Source organism: Dermacentor andersoni, unplaced genomic scaffold, assembly GCF_023375885.2.
Source record: "Dermacentor andersoni unplaced genomic scaffold, qqDerAnde1_hic_scaffold ctg00000040.1, whole genome shotgun sequence".
In the NCBI taxonomy this organism is placed as follows: Eukaryota; Metazoa; Arthropoda; class Arachnida; order Ixodida; family Ixodidae; genus Dermacentor; species Dermacentor andersoni.
Window position 1 is genome coordinate 786,175 of NW_027314753.1, and position 19,848 is coordinate 806,022.

A 19,848-nucleotide genomic window follows, 5' to 3' on the forward strand; every position below is an offset into this window, starting at 1 on the left:
AGGTTAGGATTAGATGTTACGTTAGATGTTAGATGTTAGATTAGATTAGATGTTAGGTTAGGTTAGGTTAGGTTAGGTTGATTTAAGTTAGGTTAGGTTAGGTGAGGTGAGGTGAGGTGAGGTTAGGTTAGGTTAGGTTAGGTTATGTTAGGTTAGGTTAGATGTTAGATGTTAGAATATGATAAATGGGAAGTTAGATGTTCGATGTTAGACTAGATTAGACGTTAGGTTAGATTAGGTTAGGTTAGGTTGTTAGGTTAGGTTAGGTTAGGTTAGGTGAGGTGAGGTTAGGTCAGGTTAGGTTAGGTTAGGTTATGTTAGGTTAGGTTAGGTTAGGTTAGGTTAGATGTTAGATGTTAGATTATATTAAATGGGAAGTTAGATGTTCGATGTTCAATTCAATTCAATTCAAATTTATTTGCCACCATGGTACAGATGATGGCGGGGACCCGTAGTAAAAGCTGCCGTTGGACAGCTTGACAAGGCCACGGGCCCCCACTTTGACAGCAATACAGTGGTTGTTTTTCTTTCCCTTTTTTTTTTTTTTTTTTTTCTTTTTTTTCACACACACGAAAAAGAAAAGAAAATACAGGAAATACAGATAACAAAGGAAAAAAAAAAAAAAAAAAAATACATATAGCAGAGTTGTTATCCGGTTACAGTGGTCAGCATAAAATCAACAGCATTGTCCTGGCTGGAAAAAAAACTTACAATGATGGTGAAGAAAAAAAAAGGTTAGGTGTAGTGTAAAAAATACTCGAACAGTTTGTGGCGTGTTGTGTTTTGGAGATCAATATCGTTTTGTGCGAGTTTGTTAAGAAGTCGTGGTAGTTTATTTTCTAATGTTTGATTACCATAGAAAGTTCTGTATGTTTTTACGTTCCATTGTGCTATGTTTCTTGTGCTGTACATTGCATCTCGTTTTTCTAAACCAGCTAATTTTGATAGACTAGATTAGACGTTAGGTTAGGTTAGGTTAGGTTGTTAAGTTTGTTTAGGTTAGGTTAGGTTAGGTTAGGTTAGGTTAGGTTAGGTTAGGTTAGGTTAGGTCAGGTCAGGTCAGGTCAGGTCAGGTCAGGTCAGGTAAGATTAGGTTAGGTTAGGTTAGGTTAGGTTAGGTTAGGTTAGGTTAGGTTAGGTCAGGTCAGGTCAGGTCAGGTCAGGTCAGGTTAGGTTGGTTAGGTTAGGTTAGGTTAGGTTAGGTTAGGTTAGGTTAGGATTAGATGTTAGGTTAGATGTTAGATGTTAGATTAGATTAGATGTTAGGTTAGGTTAGGTTAGGTTGGGTTAGGTTAGGTTAGGTTAGGTTAGGTGAGGTGAGGTTAGGTTAGGTTAGGTTAGGTTAGGTTATGTTAGGTTAGGTTAGGTTAGGTTAGGTTAGATGTTAGATGTTAGATTATATTAGATGGGAAGTTAGATGTTCGATGTTAGACTAGATTAGACGTTAGGTTAGGTTAGGTTAGGTTGTTAGGTTAGGTTAGGTTAGGTTAGGTTAGGTTAGGTTAGGTTAGGTCAGGTCAGGTCAGGTCAGGTCAGGTCAGGTCAGGTCAGGTTAGGTTAGGTTAGGTTAGGTTAGGTTAGGTTAGGTTAGGTCAGGTCAGGTCAGGTCAGGTCAGGTCAGGTCAGGTCAGGTCAGGTTAGGTTAGGTTAGGTTAGGTTAGGTTAGGTTAGGTTAGGTTAGGTTAGGTTAGGTTAGGTTAGGTGTTAGATGTTAGAATAAATTAGATGTTAAGTTAGATGTTAGATGTTAGATTAGATTAGATGTTAGGTTAGGTTAGGTTAGGTTAGGTGTTAGATGCTAGATTAGATTAGATGTTAAGTTAGATGTTAGATGTTAGATTAGATTAGATGTTAGGTTAGGTTAGGTTAGGTTAGGTTGATTTAAGTTAGGTTAGGTGAGGTGAGGTGAGGTGAGGTTAGGTTAGGTTAGGTTATGTTAGGTTAGGTTAGGTTAGATGTTAGATGTTAGAATATGATAAATGGGAAGTTAGATGTTCGATGTTAGACTAGATTAGACGTTAGGTTAGATTAGGTTAGGTTAGGTTGTTAGGTTAGGTTAGGTTAGGTTAGGTGAGGTGAGGTTAGGTCAGGTTAGGTTAGGTTAGGTTATGTTAGGTTAGGTTAGGTTAGGTTAGGTTAGATGTTAGATGTTAGATTATATTAAATGGGAAGTTAGATGTTCGATGTTAGACTAGATTAGACGTTCGGTTAGGTTAGGTTAGGTTAGGTTAGGTTAGGTTAGGTTAGGTTAGGGTAGGTTAGGTTAGGTTAGGTTAGGTTAGGATTAGATGTTAGGTTAGATGTTAGATGTTAGATTAGATTAGATGTTAGGTTAGGTTAGGTTAGGTTAGGTGAGGTGAGGTTAGGTTAGGTTAGGTTAGGTTAGATGTTAGATGTTAGATTATATTAGATGGGAAGTTAGATGTTCGATGTTAGACTAGATTAGACGTTAGGTTAGGTTAGGTTAGGTTAGGTTAGGTTAGGTTAGGTTAGTTTAGGTTAGGTTAGGTTAGGTTAGGTTAGGTTAGGGTAGGTTAGGTTAGGTTAGGTTAGGTTAGCTAAGGTTAGGTTAGGTTAGGTTAGGTTAGGTTAGGTGTTAGAAGTTAGATTAGATTAGATGGTAAGTTAGATGTTAGATGTTAGATTAGATTAGATGTTAGGTTAGGTTAGGTTAGGATTAGATGTTACGTTAGATGTTAGATGTTAGATTAGATTAGATGTTAGGTTAGGTTAGGTTAGGTTGGGTTAGGTTAGGTTAGGTTAGGTTAGGTGAGGTGAGGTTAGGTTAGGTTAGGTTAGGTTAGGTTGATTTAAGTTAGGTTAGGTTAGGTGAGGTGAGGTGAGGTGAGGTTAGGTTAGGTTAGGTTATGTTAGGTTAGGTTAGGTTAGGTTAGATGTTAGATGTTAGAATATGATAAATGGGAAGTTAGATGTTCGATGTTAGACTAGATTAGACGTTAGGTTAGATTAGGTTAGGTTAGGTTGTTAGGTTAGGTTAGGTTAGGTTAGGTGAGGTGAGGTTAGGTCAGGTTAGGTTAGGTTAGGTTATGTTAGGTTAGGTTAGGTTAGGTTAGGTTAGATGTTAGATGTTAGATTATATTAAATGGGAAGTTAGATGTTCGATGTTAGACTAGATTAGACGTTAGGTTAGGTTAGGTTAGGTTGTTAGGTTTGTTTAGGTTAGGTTAGGTTAGGTTAGGTTAGGTTAGGTTAGGTTAGGCTAGGTTAGGTTAGGTTAGGTTAGGTCAGGTCAGGTCAGGTCAGGTCAGGTAAGATTAGGTTAGGTTAGGTTAGGTTAGCTTAGGTTAGGTTAGGTTAGGTTAGGTTAGGTTAGGTTAGGTCAGGTTAGGTTAGGTTAGGTTAGGTTAGGGTATGTTAGGTTAGGTTAGGTTAGTTTAGGTTAGGTTAGGTTAGGTTAGGTTAGGGTAGGTTAGGTTAGGTTAGGTTAGGTTAGGTTAGGTTAGCTAAGGTTAGGTTAGGTTAGGTTAGGTTAGGTTAGGTGTTAGATGTTAGATTAGATTAGATTAGATGTTAAGTTAGATGTTAGATGTTAGATTAGATTAGATGTTAGGTTAGGTTAGGTTAGGTTAGTTTAGGATTAGATGTTACGTTAGATGTTAGATGTTAGATTAGATTAGATGTTAGGTTAGGTTAGGTTAGGTTGGGTTAGGTTAGGTTAGGTTAGGTTAGGTGAGGTGAGGTTAGGTTAGGTTAGGTTAGGTTAGGTTATGTTAGGTTAGGTTAGGTTAGGTTAGGTTAGATGGTAGATGTTAGATTATAATAAATGGGAAGTTAGATGTTCGATGTTAGACTAGATCATACGTTAGGTTAGGTTAGGTTAGGTTAGGTTTGGTTAGGTTAGGTTAAGTTAGGTTAGGTTAGGTTAGGTTAGGTTAGGTTAGGTTAGGTTAGGTTAGGTTAGGTTAGGTTAGGTTAGGTTAGGTTAGGTTAGGTTAGGTTAGGTTAGGTTAGGTTAGGTTAGGTTAGGTTAGGTTAGGTTAGGTTAGGTTAGGTTAGGTTAGGTTAGGTTAGGTTAGGTTAGGTTAGGTTAGGTTAGGTCAGGTCAGGTCAGGTCAGGTCAGGTCAGGTCAGGTTAGGTTAGGTTAGGTTAGGTTAGGTTAGGTTAGGTGTTAGATGTTAGATTAAATTAGATGTTAAGTTAGATGTTAGATGTTAGATTAGATTAGATGTTAGGTTAGGTTAGGTTGGGTTAGGTTAGGTTAGGTTAGGTTAGGTTAGGTTAGGATTAGATGTTACGTTAGATGTTAGATGTTAGATTAGATTAGATGTTAGGTTAGGTTAGGTTAGGTTAGGTTGATTTAAGTTAGGTTAGGTTAGGTGAGGTGAGGTGAGGTTAGGTTAGGTTAGGTTAGGTTATGTTAGGTTAGGTTAGGTTAGGTTAGATGTTAGATGTTAGAATATGATAAATGGGAAGTTAGATGTTCGATGTTAGACTAGATTAGACGTTAGGTTAGATTAGGTTAGGTTAGGTTGTTAGGTTAGGTTAGGTTAGGTTAGGTGAGGTGAGGTTAGGTCAGGTTAGGTTAGGTTAGGTTATGTTAGGTTAGGTTAGGTTAGGTTAGGTTAGATGTTAGATGTTAGATTATATTAAATGGGAAGTTAGATGTTCGATGTTAGACTAGATTAGACGTTAGGTTAGGTTAGGTTAGGTTGTTAAGTTTGTTTAGGTTAGGTTAGGTTAGGTTAGGTTAGGTTAGGTTAGGTTAGGTTAGGTTAGGTTAGGTCAGGTCAGGTCAGGTCAGGTCAGGTCAGGTCAGGTAAGATTAGGTTAGGTTAGGTTAGGTTAGGTTAGGTTAGGATTAGATGTTAGGTTAGATGTTAGATGTTAGATTAGATTAGATGTTAGGTTAGGTTAGGTTAGGTTGGGTTAGGTTAGGTTAGGTTAGGTTAGGTGAGGTGAGGTTAGGTTAGGTTAGGTTAGGTTAGGTTATGTTAGGTTAGGTTAGGTTAGGTTAGATGTTAGATGTTAGATTATATTAGATGGGAAGTTAGATGTTCGATGTTAGACTAGATTAGACGTTAGGTTAGGTTAGGTTAGGTTGTTAGGTTAGGTTAGGTTAGGTTAGGTTAGGTTAGGTTAGGTCAGGTCAGGTCAGGTCAGGTCAGGTCAGGTCAGGTCAGGTTAGGTTAGGTTAGGTTAGGTTAGGTTAGGTTAGGTTAGGTCAGGTCAGGTCAGGTCAGGTCAGGTCAGGTTAGGTTAGGTTAGGTTAGGTTAGTTTAGGTTAGGTTAGGTTAGGTTAGGTTAGGTTAGGTTGATTTAAGTTAGGTTAGGTTAGGTGAGGTGAGGTGAGGTGAGGTTAGGTTAGGTTAGGTTATGTTAGGTTAGGTTAGGTTAGGTTAGGTTAGATGTTAGATGTTAGAATATGATAAATGGGAAGTTAGATGTTCGATGTTAGACTAGATTAGACGTTAGGTTAGATTAGGTTAGGTTAGGTTGTTAGGTTAGGTTAGGTTAGGTTAGGTGAGGTGAGGTTAGGTCAGGTTAGGTTAGGTTAGGTTATGTTAGGTTAGGTTAGGTTAGGTTAGGTTAGATGTTAGATGTTAGATTATATTAAATGGGAAGTTAGATGTTCGATGTTAGACTAGATTAGACGTTAGGTTAGGTTAGGTTAGGTTGTTAGGTTTGTTTAGGTTAGGTTAGGTTAGGTTAGGTTAGGTTAGGTTAGGTTAGGCTAGGTTAGGTTAGGTTAGGTTAGGTCAGGTCACGTCAGGTCAGGTCAGGTCAGGTCAGGTCAGGTCCGGTTAGGTTAGGTTAGGTTAGGTTAGGTTAGGTTAGGTTAGGTTAGGTTAGGTTAGGTTAGGTTAGGTCAGGTCAGGTCAGGTCAGGTCAGGTCAGGTCAGGTCAGGTCAGGTTAGGTTAGGTTAGGTTAGGTTAGGTTAGGTTAGGTGTTAGATGTTAGATTAAATTAGATGTTAAGTTAGATGTTAGATGTTAGATTAGATTAGATGTTAGGTTAGGTTAGGTTAGGTTAGGTTAGGTTAGGTTAGGATTAGATGTTACGTTAGATGTTAGATGTTAGATTAGATTAGATGTTAGGTTAGGTCAGGTTAGGTTGGGTTAGGTTAGGTTAGGTTAGGTGAGGTTAGGTTAGGTTAGGTTATGTTAGGTTAGGTTAGGTTAGGTTAGATGTTAGATGTTAGATCATATTAGATGGGAAGTTAGATGTTCGATGTTAGACTAGATTAGACGTTAGGTTAGGTTAGGTTAGGTTGTTAGGTTAGGTTAGGTTAGGTTAGGTTAGATTAGGTTAGGTTAGGTTAGGTTAGGTTAGGTTAGGTTAGGTTAGGTTAGGTCAGGTCAGGTCAGGTCAGGTCAGGTCAGGTCAGGTTAGGTTAGGTTAGGTTAGGTTAGGTTAGGTTAGGTGTTAGATGTTAGATTAAATTAGATGTTAAGTTAGATGTTAGATGTTAGATTAGATTAGATGTTAGGTTAGGTTAGGTTGGGTTAGGTTAGGTTAGGTTAGGTTAGGTTAGGTTAGGATTAGATGTTACGTTAGATGTTAGATGTTAGATTAGATTAGATGTTAGGTTAGGTTAGGTTAGGTTAGGTTGATTTAAGTTAGGTTAGGTTAGGTGAGGTGAGGTGAGGTGAGGTTAGGTTAGGTTAGGTTAGGTTATGTTAGGTTAGGTTAGGTTAGGTTAGATGTTAGATGTTAGAATATGATAAATGGGAAGTTAGATGTTCGATGTTAGACTAGATTAGACGTTAGGTTAGATTAGGTTAGGTTAGGTTGTTAGGTTAGGTTAGGTTAGGTTAGGTGAGGTGAGGTTAGGTCAGGTTAGGTTAGGTTAGGTTATGTTAGGTTAGGTTAGGTTAGGTTAGGTTAGATGTTAGATGTTAGATTATATTAAATGGGAAGTTAGATGTTCGATGTTAGACTAGATTAGACGTTAGGTTAGGTTAGGTTAGGTTGTTAAGTTTGTTTAGGTTAGGTTAGGTTAGGTTAGGTTAGGTTAGGTTAGGTTAGGTTAGGTTAGGTTAGGTCAGGTCAGGTCAGGTCAGGTCAGGTCAGGTCAGGTAAGATTAGGTTAGGTTAGGTTAGGTTAGGTTAGGATTAGATGTTAGGTTAGATGTTAGATGTTAGATTAGATTAGATGTTAGGTTAGGTTAGGTTAGGTTGGGTTAGGTTAGGTTAGGTTAGGTTAGGTGAGGTGAGGTTAGGTTAGGTTAGGTTAGGTTAGGTTATGTTAGGTTAGGTTAGGTTAGGTTAGGTTAGATGTTAGATGTTAGATTATATTAGATGGGAAGTTAGATGTTCGATGTTAGACTAGATTAGACGTTAGGTTAGCTTAGGTTAGGTTGTTAGGTTAGGTTAGGTTAGGTTAGGTTAGGTTAGGTTAGGTTAGGTCAGGTCAGGTCAGGTCAGGTCAGGTCAGGTCAGGTCAGGTTAGGTTAGGTTAGGTTAGGTTAGGTTAGGTTAGGTCAGGTCAGGTCAGGTCAGGTCAGGTCAGGTCAGGTCAGGTCAGGTTAGGTTAGGTTAGGTTAGGTTAGGTTAGGTTAGGTTAGGTTAGGTTAGGTTAGGTTAGGTTAGGTTAGGTTAGGTTGATTTAAGTTAGGTTAGGTTAGGTGAGGTGAGGTGAGGTGAGGTTAGGTTAGGTTAGGTTATGTTAGGTTAGGTTAGGTTAGGTTAGGTTAGATGTTAGATGTTAGAATATGATAAATGGGAAGTTAGATGTTCGATGTTAGACTAGATTAGACGTTAGGTTAGATTAGGTTAGGTTAGGTTGTTAGGTTAGGTTAGGTTAGGTTAGGTGAGGTGAGGTTAGGTCAGGTTAGGTTAGGTTAGGTTATGTTAGGTTAGGTTAGGTTAGGTTAGGTTAGATGTTAGATGTTAGATTATATTAAATGGGAAGTTAGATGTTCGATGTTAGACTAGATTAGACGTTAGGTTAGGTTAGGTTAGGTTGTTAGGTTTGTTTAGGTTAGGTTAGGTTAGGTTAGGTTAGGTTAGGTTAGGTTAGGCTAGGTTAGGTTAGGTTAGGTTAGGTCAGGTCAGGTCAGGTCAGGTCAGGTCAGGTAAGATTAGGTTAGGTTAGGTTAGGTTAGCTTAGGTTAGGTTAGGTTAGGTTAGGTTAGGTTAGGTTAGGTCAGGTCAGGTCAGGTCAGGTCAGGTCAGGTTAGGTTGGTTAGGTTAGGTTAGGTTAGGTTAGGTTAGGTTAGGTTAGGTTAGGTGTTAGATGTTAGATTAAATTAGATGTTAAGTTAGATGTTAGATGTTAGACTAGATTAGACGTTAGGTTAGGTTAGGTTAGGTTAGGTTGTTAGGTTAGGTTAGGTTAGGTTAGGTTAGGTTAGGTTAGGATTAGATGTTAGGTTGGATGTTAGATGTTAGATTAGATTAGATGTTAGGTTAGGTTAGGTTAGGTTGGGTTAGGTTAGGTTAGGTTAGGTTAGGTGAGGTGAGGTGAGGTTAGGTTAGGTTATGTTAGGTTAGGTTAGGTTAGGTTAGATGTTAGATGTTAGATTATATTAGATTGGAAGTTAGATGTTCGATGTTAGACTACATTAGACGTTAGGTTAGGTTAGGTTAGGTTGTTAGGTTAGGTTAGGTTAGGTTAGGTTAGGTTAGGTTAGGTCAGGTCAGGTTGGTCAGGTCAGGTCAGGTCAGGTCAGGTTAGGTTAGGTTAGGTTAGGTTAGGTTAGGTTAGGTTAGGTTAGGTTAGGTTAGGATTAGATGTTACGTTAGATGTTAGATGTTAGATTAGATTAGATGTTAGGTTAGGTTAGGTTAGGTTAGGTTGGGTTAGGTTAGGTTAGGTTAGGTTAGGTGAGGTGAGGTTAGGTTAGGTTAGGTTAGGTTATGTTAGGTTAGGTTAGGTTAGGTTAGATGTTAGATGTTAGATTATATTAAATGGAAAGTTAGATGTTCGATGTTAGACTAGATTAGACGTTAGGTTAGGTTAGGTTAGGTTAGGTTAAGTTAGGTTAGGTCAGGTTAGGATTAGATGTTAGGTTAGATGTTAGATGTTAGATTAGATTAGATGTTAGGTTAGGTTAGGTTGGGTTAGGTTAGGTTAGGTTAGGTTAGGTGAGGTGAGGTTAGGTTAGGTTAGGTTAGATGTTAGATGTTAGATTATATTAGATGGGAAGTTAGATGTTCGATGTTAGACTAGATTAGACGTTAGGTTAGGTTAGGTTAGGTTGTTAGGTTAGGTTAGGTTAGGTTAGGTTAGGTTAGGCTAGGTCAGGTCAGGTCAGGTCAGGTCAGGTCAGGTCAGGTTAGGTTAGGTTAGGTTAGGTTAGGTTAGGTTAGGTTAGGTTAGGTTAGGTTAGGTCCGGTCAGGTCAGGTCAGGTCAGGTCAGGTCAGGTCAGGTCAGGTCAGGTTAGGTTAGGTTAGGTTAGGTTAGGTTAGGTTAGGTGTTAGATGTTAGAATAAATTAGATGTTAAGTTAGATGTTAGATGTTAGATTAGATTAGATGTTAGGTTAGGTTAGGTTGGTTAGGTTAGGTTAGGTTAGGTGTTAGATGCTAGATTAGATTAGATGTTAAGTTAGATGTTAGATGTTAGATTAGATTAGATGTTAGGTTAGGTTAGGTTAGGTTAGTTTAGGATTAGATGTTACGTTAGATGTTAGATGTTAGATTAGATTAGATGTTAGGTTAGGTTAGGTTAGGTTAGGTTAGGTTAGGTGTTAGATGCTAGATTAGATTAGATGTTAAGTTAGATGTTAGATGTTAGATTAGATTAGATGTTAGGTTAGGTTAGGTTAGGTTAGTTTAGGATTAGATGTTACGTTAGATGTTAGATTAGATTAGATGTTAGGTTAGGTTAGGTTAGGTTAGGTTGATTTAAGTTAGGTTAGGTGAGGTGAGGTGAGGTTAGGTTAGGTTAGGTTATGTTAGGTTAGGTTAGGTTAGATGTTAGATGTTAGAATATGATAAATGGGAAGTTAGATGTTCGATGTTAGACTAGATTAGACGTTAGGTTAGATTAGGTTAGGTTAGGTTGTTAGGTTAGGTTAGGTTAGGTGAGGTGAGGTTAGGTCAGGTTAAGTTAGGTTAGGTTATGTTAGGTTAGGTTAGGTTAGGTTAGGTTAGATGTTAGATGTTAGATTATATTAAATGGGAAGTTAGATGTTCGATGTTAGACTAGATTAGACGTTAGGTTAGGTTAGGTTAGGTTGTTAGGTTTGTTTAGGTTAGGTTAGGTTAGGTTAGGTTAGGTTAGGTTAGGTTAGGTTAGGTTAGGTCAGGTCAGGTCAGGTCAGGTCAGGTCAGGTCAGGTCAGGTCAGGTAAGATTAGGTTAGGTTAGGTTAGGTTAGGTTAGGTTAGGTTAGGTTAGGTCAGGTCAGGTCAGGTCAGGTCAGGTCAGGTCAGGTTAGGTTGGTTAGGTTAGGTTAGGTTAGGTTAGGTTAGGTTAGGTTAGGTTAGGTTAGGTTAGGTTAGGTGTTAGATGTTAGATTAAATTAGATGTTAAGTTAGATGTTAGATGTTAGACTAGATTAGACGTTAGGTTAGGTTAGGTTAGGTTAGGTTGTTAGGTTAGGTTAGGTTAGGTTAGGTTAGGTTAGGTTAGGATTAGATGTTAGGTTAGATGTTAGATGTTAGATTAGATTAGATGTTAGGTTAGGTTAGGTTAGGTTGGGTTAGGTTAGGTTAGGTTAGGTAAGGTGAGGTGAGGTGAGGTTAGGTTAGGTTAGGTTAGGTTATGTTAGGTTAGGTTAGGTTAGGTTAGGTTAGATGTTAGATGTTAGATTATATTAGATTGGAAGTTAGATGTTCGATGTTAGACTACATTAGACGTTAGGTTAGGTTAGGTTAGGTTGTTAGGTTAGGTTAGGTTAGGTTAGGTTAGGTTAGGTTAGGTCAGGTCAGGTCAGGTCAGGTCAGGTCAGGTTAGGTTAGGTTAGGTTAGGTTAGGTTAGGTTAGGTTAGGTTAGGTTAGGTCAGGTCAGGTCAGGTCAGGTCAGGTCAGGTCAGGTCAGGTCAGGTTAGGTTAGGTTAGGTTAGGTTAGGTTAGGTTAGGTTAGGTGTTAGATGTTAGATTAAATTAGATGTTAAGTTAGATGTTAGATGTTAGATTAGATTAGATGTTAGGTAAGGTTAGGTTAGGTTAGGTTAGGTTAGGTTAGGTTACGTTAGGTTAGGTTAGGTTAGGTTAGGTTAGGTTAGTTTAGGTTAGGTTAGGTTAGGTTAGGTTAGGTTAGGGTAGGTTAGGTTAGGTTAGGTTAGGTTAGGTTAGGTTAGCTAAGGTTAGGTTAGGTTAGGTTAGGTTAGGTTAGGTTAGGTGTTAGATGTTAGATTAGATTAGATGTTAGGTTAGGTTAGGTTAGGTTGGGTTAGGTTAGGTTAGGTTAGGTGAGGTGAGGTTAGGTTAGGTTAGGTTAGGTTAGGTTATGTTAGGTTAGGTTAGGTTAGGTTAGGTTAGATGTTAGATGTTAGATTATATTAAAAGGGAAGTTAGATGTTCGATGTTAGACTAGATTAGACGTTAGGTTAGGTTAGGTTAGGTTAGGTTAGGTTAGGTTAAGTTAGGTTAGGTTAGGTTAGGATTAGATGTTAGGTTAGATGTTAGGTTAGGTTAGGTTAGGTTGGGTTAGGTTAGGTTAGGTTAGGTTAGGTGAGGTGAGGTTAGGTTAGGTTAGGTTAGGTTAGGTTAGGTTATGTTAGGTTAGGTTAGGTTAGGTTAGATGTTAGATGTTAGATTATATTAGATGGGAAGTTAGATGTTCGATGTTAGACTAGATTAGACGTTAGGTTAGGTTAGGTTAGGTTGTTAGGTTAGGTTAGGTTAGGTTAGGTTAGGTTAGGTTAGGTTAGGTCAGGTCAGGTCAGGTCAGGTCAGGTCAGGTCAGGTCAGGTTAGGTTAGGTTAGGTTAGGTTAGGTTAGGTTAGGTTAGGTTAGGTTAGGTTAGGTCAGGTCAGGTCAGGTCAGGTCAGGTCAGGTCAGGTCAGGTTAGGTTAGGTTAGGTTAGGTTATGTTAGGTTAGGTTAGGTTAGGTGTTAGATGTTAGATTAAATTTAATGTTTAGATGTTAGATGTTAGATTAGATTAGATGTTAGGTTAGGTTAGGTTAGGTTAGGTTAGGTTAGGTGTTAGATGCTAGATTAGATTAGATGTTAAGTTAGATGTTAGATGTTAGATTAGATTAGATGTTAGGTTAGGTTAGGTTAGGTTAGTTTAGGATTAGATGTTACGTTAGATGTTAGATGTTAGATTAGATTAGATGTTAGGTTAGGTTAGGTTAGGTTAGGTTGATTTAAGTTAGGTTAGGTTAGGTGAGGTGAGGTGAGGTGAGGTTAGGTTAGGTTAGGTTAGGTTAGATGTTAAATGTTAGAATATGATAAATGGGAAGTTAGATGTTCGATGTTAGACTAGATTAGACGTTAGGTTAGGTTAGGTTAGGTTAGGTTAGGTTAGGTGTTAGATGTTAGATTAAATTAGATGTTAAGTTAGATGTTAGATGTTAGATTAGATTAGATGTTAGGTTAGGTTAGGTTGATTTAAGTTAGGTTAGGTTAGGTGAGGTGAGGTGAGGTGAGGTTAGGTTAGGTTAGGTTATGTTAGGTTAGGTTAGGTTAGGTTAGGTTAGATGTTAGATGTTAGAATATGATAAATGGGAAGTTAGATGTTCAATGTTAGACTAGATTAGACGTTAGGTTAGATTAGGTTAGGTTAGGTTGTTAGGTTAGGTTAGGTTAGGTTAGGTGAGGTGAGGTTAGGTCAGGTTAGGTTAGGTTAGGTTATATTAGGTTAGGTTAGGTTAGGTTAGGTTATATGTTAGATGTTAGATAATATTAAATGGGAAGTTAGATGTTCGATGTTAGACTAGATTAGACGTTAGGTTAGGTTAGGTTAGGTTGTTAGGTTTGTTTAGGTTAGGTTAGGTTAGGTTAGGTTAGGTTAGGTTAGGTTTTAGATGCTAGATTAGATTAGATGTTAAGTTAGATGTTAGATGTTAGATTAGATAAGATGTTAGGTTAGGTTAGGTTGATTTAAGTTAGGTTAGGTTAGGTGAGGTGAGGTGAGGTGAGGTTAGGTTAGGTTAGGTTATGTTAGGTTAGGTTAGGTTAGGTTAGGTTAGGTTAGATGTTAGATGTTAGAATATGATGAATGGGAAGTTAGATGTTCGATGTTAGACTAGATTAGACGTTAGGTTAGATTAGGTTAGGTTAGGTTGTTAGGTTAGGTTAGGTTAGGTTAGGTGAGGTGAGGTTAGGTCAGGTTAGGTTAGGTTAGGTTATGTTAGGTTAGGTTAGGTTAGGTTAGGTTAGATGTTAGATGTTAGATAATATTAAATGGGAAGTTAGATGTTCGATGTTAGACTAGATTAGACGTTAGGTTAGGTTAGGTTAGGTTGGTAGGTTTGTTTAGGTTAGGTTAGGTTAGGTTAGGTTAGGTTAGGTTAGGTTAGGTTAGGTCAGGTCAGGTCAGGTCAGGTCAGGTCAGGTCAGGTCAGGTCAGGTCAGGTTAGATTAGGTTAGCTTAGGTTAGGTTAGGTTAGGTTAGGTTAGGTTAGGTTAGGTTAGGTTAGGTTAGGTCAGGTCAGGTCAGGTCAGGTCAGGTCAGGTCAGGTTAGGTTGGTTAGGTTAGGTTAGGTTAGGTTAGGTTACGTTAGGTTAGGTTAGGTTAGGTGAGGTTAGGTTAGGTTAGGTTATGTTAGGTTAGGTTAGGTTAGGTTAGATGTTAGATGTTAGATTATATTAGATTGGAAGTTAGATGTTCGATGTTAGACTACATTAGACGTTAGGTTAGGTTAGGTTAGGTTGTTAGGTTAGGTTAGGTTAGGTTAGGTTAGGTTAGGTTACGTCAGGTCAGGTTGGTCAGGTCAGGTCAGGTCAGGTCAGGTTAGGTTAGGTTAGGTTAGGTTAGGTTAGGTTAGGTTAGGTTAGGTTAGGTTAGGATTAGATGTTACGTTAGATGTTAGATGTTAGATTAGATTAGATGTTAGGTTAGGTTAGGTTAGGTTAGGTTGGGTTAGGTTAGGTTAGGTTAGGTTAGGTGAGGTGAGGTTAGGTTAGGTTAGGTTAGGTTAGGTTATGTTAGGTTAGGTTAGGTTAGATGTTAGATGTTAGATTATATTAAATGGGAAGTTAGATGTTCGATGTTAGACTAGATTAGACGTTAGGTTAGGTTAGGTTAGGTTAGGTTAAGTTAGGTTAGGTCAGGTTAGGATTAGATGTTAGGTTAGATGTTAGATGTTAGATTAGATTAGATGTTAGGTTAGGTTAGGTTAGGTTGGGTTAGGTTAGGTTAGGTTAGGTTAGGTGAGGTGAGGTTAGGTTAGGTTAGGTTAGGTTAGATGTTAGATGTTAGATTATATTAGATGGGAAGTTAGATGTTCGATGTTAGACTAGATTAGACGTTAGGTTAGGTTAGGTTAGGTTGTTAGGTTAGGTTAGGTTAGGTTAGGTTAGGTCAGGTCAGGTCAGGTCAGGTCAGGTCAGTCCAGGTCAGGTTAGGTTAGGTTAGGTTAGGTTAGGTTAGGTTAGGTTAGGTTAGGTCCGGTCAGGTCAGGTCAGGTCAGGTCAGGTCAGGTCAGGTCAGGTCAGGTTAGGTTAGGTTAGGTTAGGTTAGGTTAGGTTAGGTTAGGTTAGGTTAGGTTAGGTTAGGTGTTAGATGTTAGAATAAATTAGATGTTAAGTTAGATGTTAGATGTTAGATTAGATTAGATGTTAGGTTAGGTTAGGTTAGGTTAGGTGTTAGATGCTAGATTAGATTAGATGTTAAGTTAGATGTTAGATGTTAGATTAGATTAGATGTTAGGTTAGGTTAGGTTAGGTTAGTTTAGGATTAGATGTTACGTTAGATGTTAGATGTTAGATTAGATTAGATGTTAGGTTAGGTTAGGTTAGGTTAGGTTGATTTAAGTTAGGTTAGGTGAGGTGAGGTGAGGTTAGGTTAGGTTAGGTTATGTTAGGTTAGGTTAGGTTAGATGTTAGATGTTAGAATATGATAAATGGGAAGTTAGATGTTCGATGTTAGACTAGATTAGACGTTAGGTTAGATTAGGTTAGGTTAGGTTGTTAGGTTAGGTTAGGTTAGGTGAGGTGAGGTTAGGTCAGGTTAAGTTAGGTTAGGTTATGTTAGGTTAGGTTAGGTTAGGTTAGGTTAGATGTTAGATGTTAGATTATATTAAATGGGAAGTTAGATGTTCGATGTTAGACTAGATTAGACGTTAGGTTAGGTTAGGTTAGGTTGTTAGGTTTGTTTAGGTTAGGTTAGGTTAGGTTAGGTTAGGTTAGGTTAGGTTAGGTCAGGTCAGGTCAGGTCAGGTCAGGTAAGGTCAGGTCAGGTCAGGTCAGGTAAGATTAGGTTAGGTTAGGTTAGGCTAGGTTAGGTTAGGTTAGGTTAGGTTAGGTCAGGTCAGGTCAGGTCAGGTCAGGTCAGGTCAGGTTAGGTTGGTTAGGTTAGGTTAGGTTAGGTTAGGTTAGGTTAGGTTAGGTTAGGTTAGGTTAGGTTAGGTGTTAGATGTTAGATTAAATTAGATGTTAAGTTAGATGTTAGATGTTAGACTAGATTAGACGTTAGGTTAGGTTAGGTTAGGTTAGGTTGTTAGGTTAGGTTAGGTTAGGTTAGGTTAGGTTAGGTTAGGATTAGATGTTAGGTTAGATGTTAGATGTTAGATTAGATTAGATGTTAGGTTAGGTTAGGTTAGGTTGGGTTAGGTTAGGTTAGGTTAGGTAAGGTGAGGTGAGGTGAGGTTAGGTTAGGTTAGGTTAGGTTATGTTAGGTTAGGTTAGGTTAGGTTAGGTTAGATGTTAGATGTTAGATTATATTAGATGGGAAGTTAGATGTTCGATGTTAGACTAGATTAGACGTTAGGTTAGGTTAGGTTAGGTTGTTAGGTTAGGTTAGGTTAGGTTAGGTTAGGTTAGGTTAGGTTAGGTCAGGTCAGGTCAGGTCAGGTCAGGTCAGGTCAGGTCAGGTCAGGTTAGGTTAGGTTAGGTTAGGTTAGGTTAGGTTAGGTTAGGTTAGGTTAGGTTAGGTCAGGTCAGGTCAGGTCAGGTCAGGTCAGGTTAGGTTAGGTTAGGTTATGTTAGGTTAGGTTAGGTTAGGATAGGTTAGGTGTTAGATGTTAGATTAAATTAGATGTTTAGATGTTAGATGTTAGATTAGATTAGATGTTAGGTTAGGTTAGGTTAGGTTAGGTTAGGTTAGGTTAGGTTAGGTTAGGTTAGGTTAGATGTTAGATGTTAGATAATATTAAATGGGAAGTTAGATGTTCGATGTTAGACTAGATTAGACGTTAGGTTAGGTTAGGTTAGGTTGTTAGGTTTGTTTAGGTTAGGTTAGGTTAGGTTAGGTTAGGTTAGGTTAGGTTAGGTTAGGTTAGGTTTTAGATGCTAGATTAGATTAGATGTTAAGTTAGATGTTAGATGTTAGATTAGATGAGATGTTAGGTTAGGTTAGGTTGATTTAAGTTAGGTTAGGTTAGGTGAGGTGAGGTGAGGTGAGGTTAGGTTAGGTTAGGTTATGTTAGGTTAGGTTAGGTTAGGTTAGGTTAGGTTAGATGTTAGATGTTAGAATATGATGAATGGGAAGTTAGATGTTCGATGTTAGACTAGATTAGACGTTAGGTTAGATTAGGTTAGGTTAGGTTGTTAGGTTAGGTTAGGTTAGGTTAGGTGAGGTGAGGTTAGGTCAGGTTAGGTTAGGTTAGGTTATGTTAGGTTAGGTTAGGTTAGGTTAGGTTAGATGTTAGATGTTAGATAATATTAAATGGGAAGTTAGATGTTCGATGTTAGACTAGATTAGACGTTAGGTTAGGTTAGGTTAGGTTGGTAGGTTTGTTTAGGTTAGGTTAGGTTAGGTTAGGTTAGGTTAGGTTAGGTTAGGTTAGGTCAGGTCAGGTCAGGTCAGGTCAGGTCAGGTCAGGTCAGGTCAGGTCAGGTTAGATTAGGTTAGCTTAGGTTAGGTTAGGTTAGGTTAGGTTAGGTTAGGTTAGGTTAGGTTAGGTTAGGTCAGGTCAGGTCAGGTCAGGTCAGGTCAGGTCAGGTTAGGTTGGTTAGGTTAGGTTAGGTTAGGTTAGGTTACGTTAGGTTAGGTTAGGTTAGGTGAGGTTAGGTTAGGTTAGGTTATGTTAGGTTAGGTTAGGTTAGGTTAGATGTTAGATGTTAGATTATATTAGATTGGAAGTTAGATGTTCGATGTTAGACTACATTAGACGTTAGGTTAGGTTAGGTTAGGTTGTTAGGTTAGGTTAGGTTAGGTTAGGTTAGGTTAGGTTACGTCAGGTCAGGTTGGTCAGGTCAGGTCAGGTCAGGTCAGGTTAGGTTAGGTTAGGTTAGGTTAGGTTAGGTTAGGTTAGGTTAGGTTAAGTTAGGATTAGATGTTACGTTAGATGTTAGATGTTAGATTAGATTAGATGTTAGGTTAGGTTAGGTTAGGTTAGGTTGGGTTAGGTTAGGTTAGGTTAGGTTAGGTGAGGTGAGGTTAGGTTAGGTTAGGTTAGGTTAGGTTATGTTAGGTTAGGTTAGGTTAGATGTTAGATGTTAGATTATATTAAATGGGAAGTTAGATGTTCGATGTTAGACTAGATTAGACGTTAGGTTAGGTTAGGTTAGGTTAGGTTAAGTTAGGTTAGGTCAGGTTAGGATTAGATGTTAGGTTAGGTGTTAGATGCTAGATTAGATTAGATGTTAAGTTAGATGTTAGATGTTAGATTAGATTAGATGTTAGGTTAGGTTAGGTTAGGTTAGTTTAGGATTAGATGTTACGTTACATGTTAGATGTTAGATTAGATTAGATGTTAGGTTAGGTTAGGTTAGGTTAGGTTGATTTAAGTTAGGTTAGGTGAGGTGAGGTGAGGTTAGGTTAGGTTAGGTTATGTTAGGTTAGGTTAGGTTAGATGTTAGATGTTAGAATATGATAAATGGGAAGTTAGATGTTCGATGTTAGACTAGATTAGACGTTAGGTTAGATTAGGTTAGGTTAGGTTGTTAGGTTAGGTTAGGTTAGGTGAGGTGAGGTTAGGTCAGGTTAAGTTAGGTTAGGTTTTGTTAGGTTAGGTTAGGTTAGGTTAGGTTAGATGTTAGATGTTAGATTATATTAAATGGGAAGTTAGATGTTCGATGTTAGACTAGATTAGACGTTAGGTTAGGTTAGGTTAGGTTGTTAGGTTTGTTTAGGTTAGGTTAGGTTAGGTTAGGTTAGGTTAGGTTAGGTCAGGTCAGGTCAGGTCAGGTCAGGTAAGGTCAGGTCAGGTCAGGTCAGGTAAGATTAGGTTAGGTTAGGTTAGGTTAGGTTAGGTTAGGTTAGGTTAGGTTAGGTTAGGTCAGGTCAGGTCAGGTCAGGTCAGGTCAGGTCAGGTTAGGTTGGTTAGGTTAGGTTAGGTTAGGTTAGGTTAGGTTAGGTTAGGTTAGGTTAGGTTAGGTGTTAGATGTTAGATTAAATTAGATGTTAAGTTAGATGTTAGATGTTAGACTAGATTAGACGTTAGGTTAGGTTAGGTTAGGTTAGGTTGTTAGGTTAGGTTAGGTTAGGTTAGGTTAGGTTAGGATTAGATGTTAGGTTAGATGTTAGATGTTAGATTAGATTAGATGTTAGGTTAGGTTAGGTTAGGTTGGGTTAGGTTAGGTTAGGTTAGGTAAGGTGAGGTGAGGTGAGGTTAGGTTAGGTTAGGTTAGGTTATGTTAGGTTAGGTTAGGTTAGGTTAGATGTTAGATGTTAGATTATATTAGATGGGAAGTTAGATGTTCGATGTTAGACTAGATTAGACGTTAGGTTAGGTTAGGTTAGGTTGTTAGGTTAGGTTAGGTTAGGTTAGGTTAGGTTAGGTTAGGTCAGGTCAGGTCAGGTCAGGTCAGGTCAGGTCAGGTCAGGTCAGGTTAGGTTAGGTTAGGTTAGGTTAGGTTAGGTTAGGTTAGGTTAGGTTAGGTTAGGTTAGGTTAGGTCAGGTCAGGTCAGGTCAGGTCAGGTCAGGTTAGGTTAGGTTAGGTTATGTTATGTTAGGTTAGGTTAGGTTAGGTTAGGTTAGGTGTTAGATGTTAGATTAAATTAGATGTTTAGATGTTAGATGTTAGATTAGATTAGATGTTAGGTTAGGTTAGGTTAGGTTAGGTTAGGTTAGATGTTAGATGTTAGATAATATTAAATGGGAAGTTAGATGTTCGATGTTAGACTAGATTAGACGTTAGGTTAGGTTAGGTTAGGTTGTTAGGTTTGTTTAGGTTAGGTTAGGTTAGGTTAGGTTAGGTTAGGTTAGGTTAGGTTAGGTTAGGTTTTAGATGCTAGATTAGATTAGATGTTAAGTTAGATGTTAGATTAGATGAGATGTTAGGTTAGGTTAGGTTGATTTAAGTTAGGTTAGGTTAGGTGAGGTGAGGTGAGGTGAGGTTAGGTTAGGTTAGGTTATGTTAGGTTAGGTTAGGTTAGGTTAGGTTAGGTTAGATGTTAGATGTTAGAATATGATGAATGGGAAGTTAGATGTTCGATGTTAGACTAGATTAGACGTTAGGTTAGATTAGGTTAGGTTAGGTTGTTAGGTTAGGTTAGGTTAGGTTAGGTGAGGTGAGGTTAGGTCAGGTTAGGTTAGGTTAGGTTATGTTAGGTTAGGTTAGGTTAGGTTAGGTTAGATGTTAGATGTTAGATAATATTAAATGGGAAGTTAGATGTTCGATGTTAGACTAGATTAGACGTTAGGTTAGGTTAGGTTAGGTTGGTAGGTTTGTTTAGGTTAGGTTAGGTTAGGTTAGGTTAGGTTAGGTTAGGTTAGGTTAGGTTAGGTTAGGTTAGGTCAGGTCAGGTCAGGTCAGGTCAGGTCAGGTCAGGTCAGGTCAGGTCAGGTTAGATTAGGTTAGCTTAGGTTAGGTTAGGTTAGGTTAGGTTAGGTTAGGTTAGGTTAGGTTAGGTTAGGTCAGGTCAGGTCAGGTCAGGTCAGG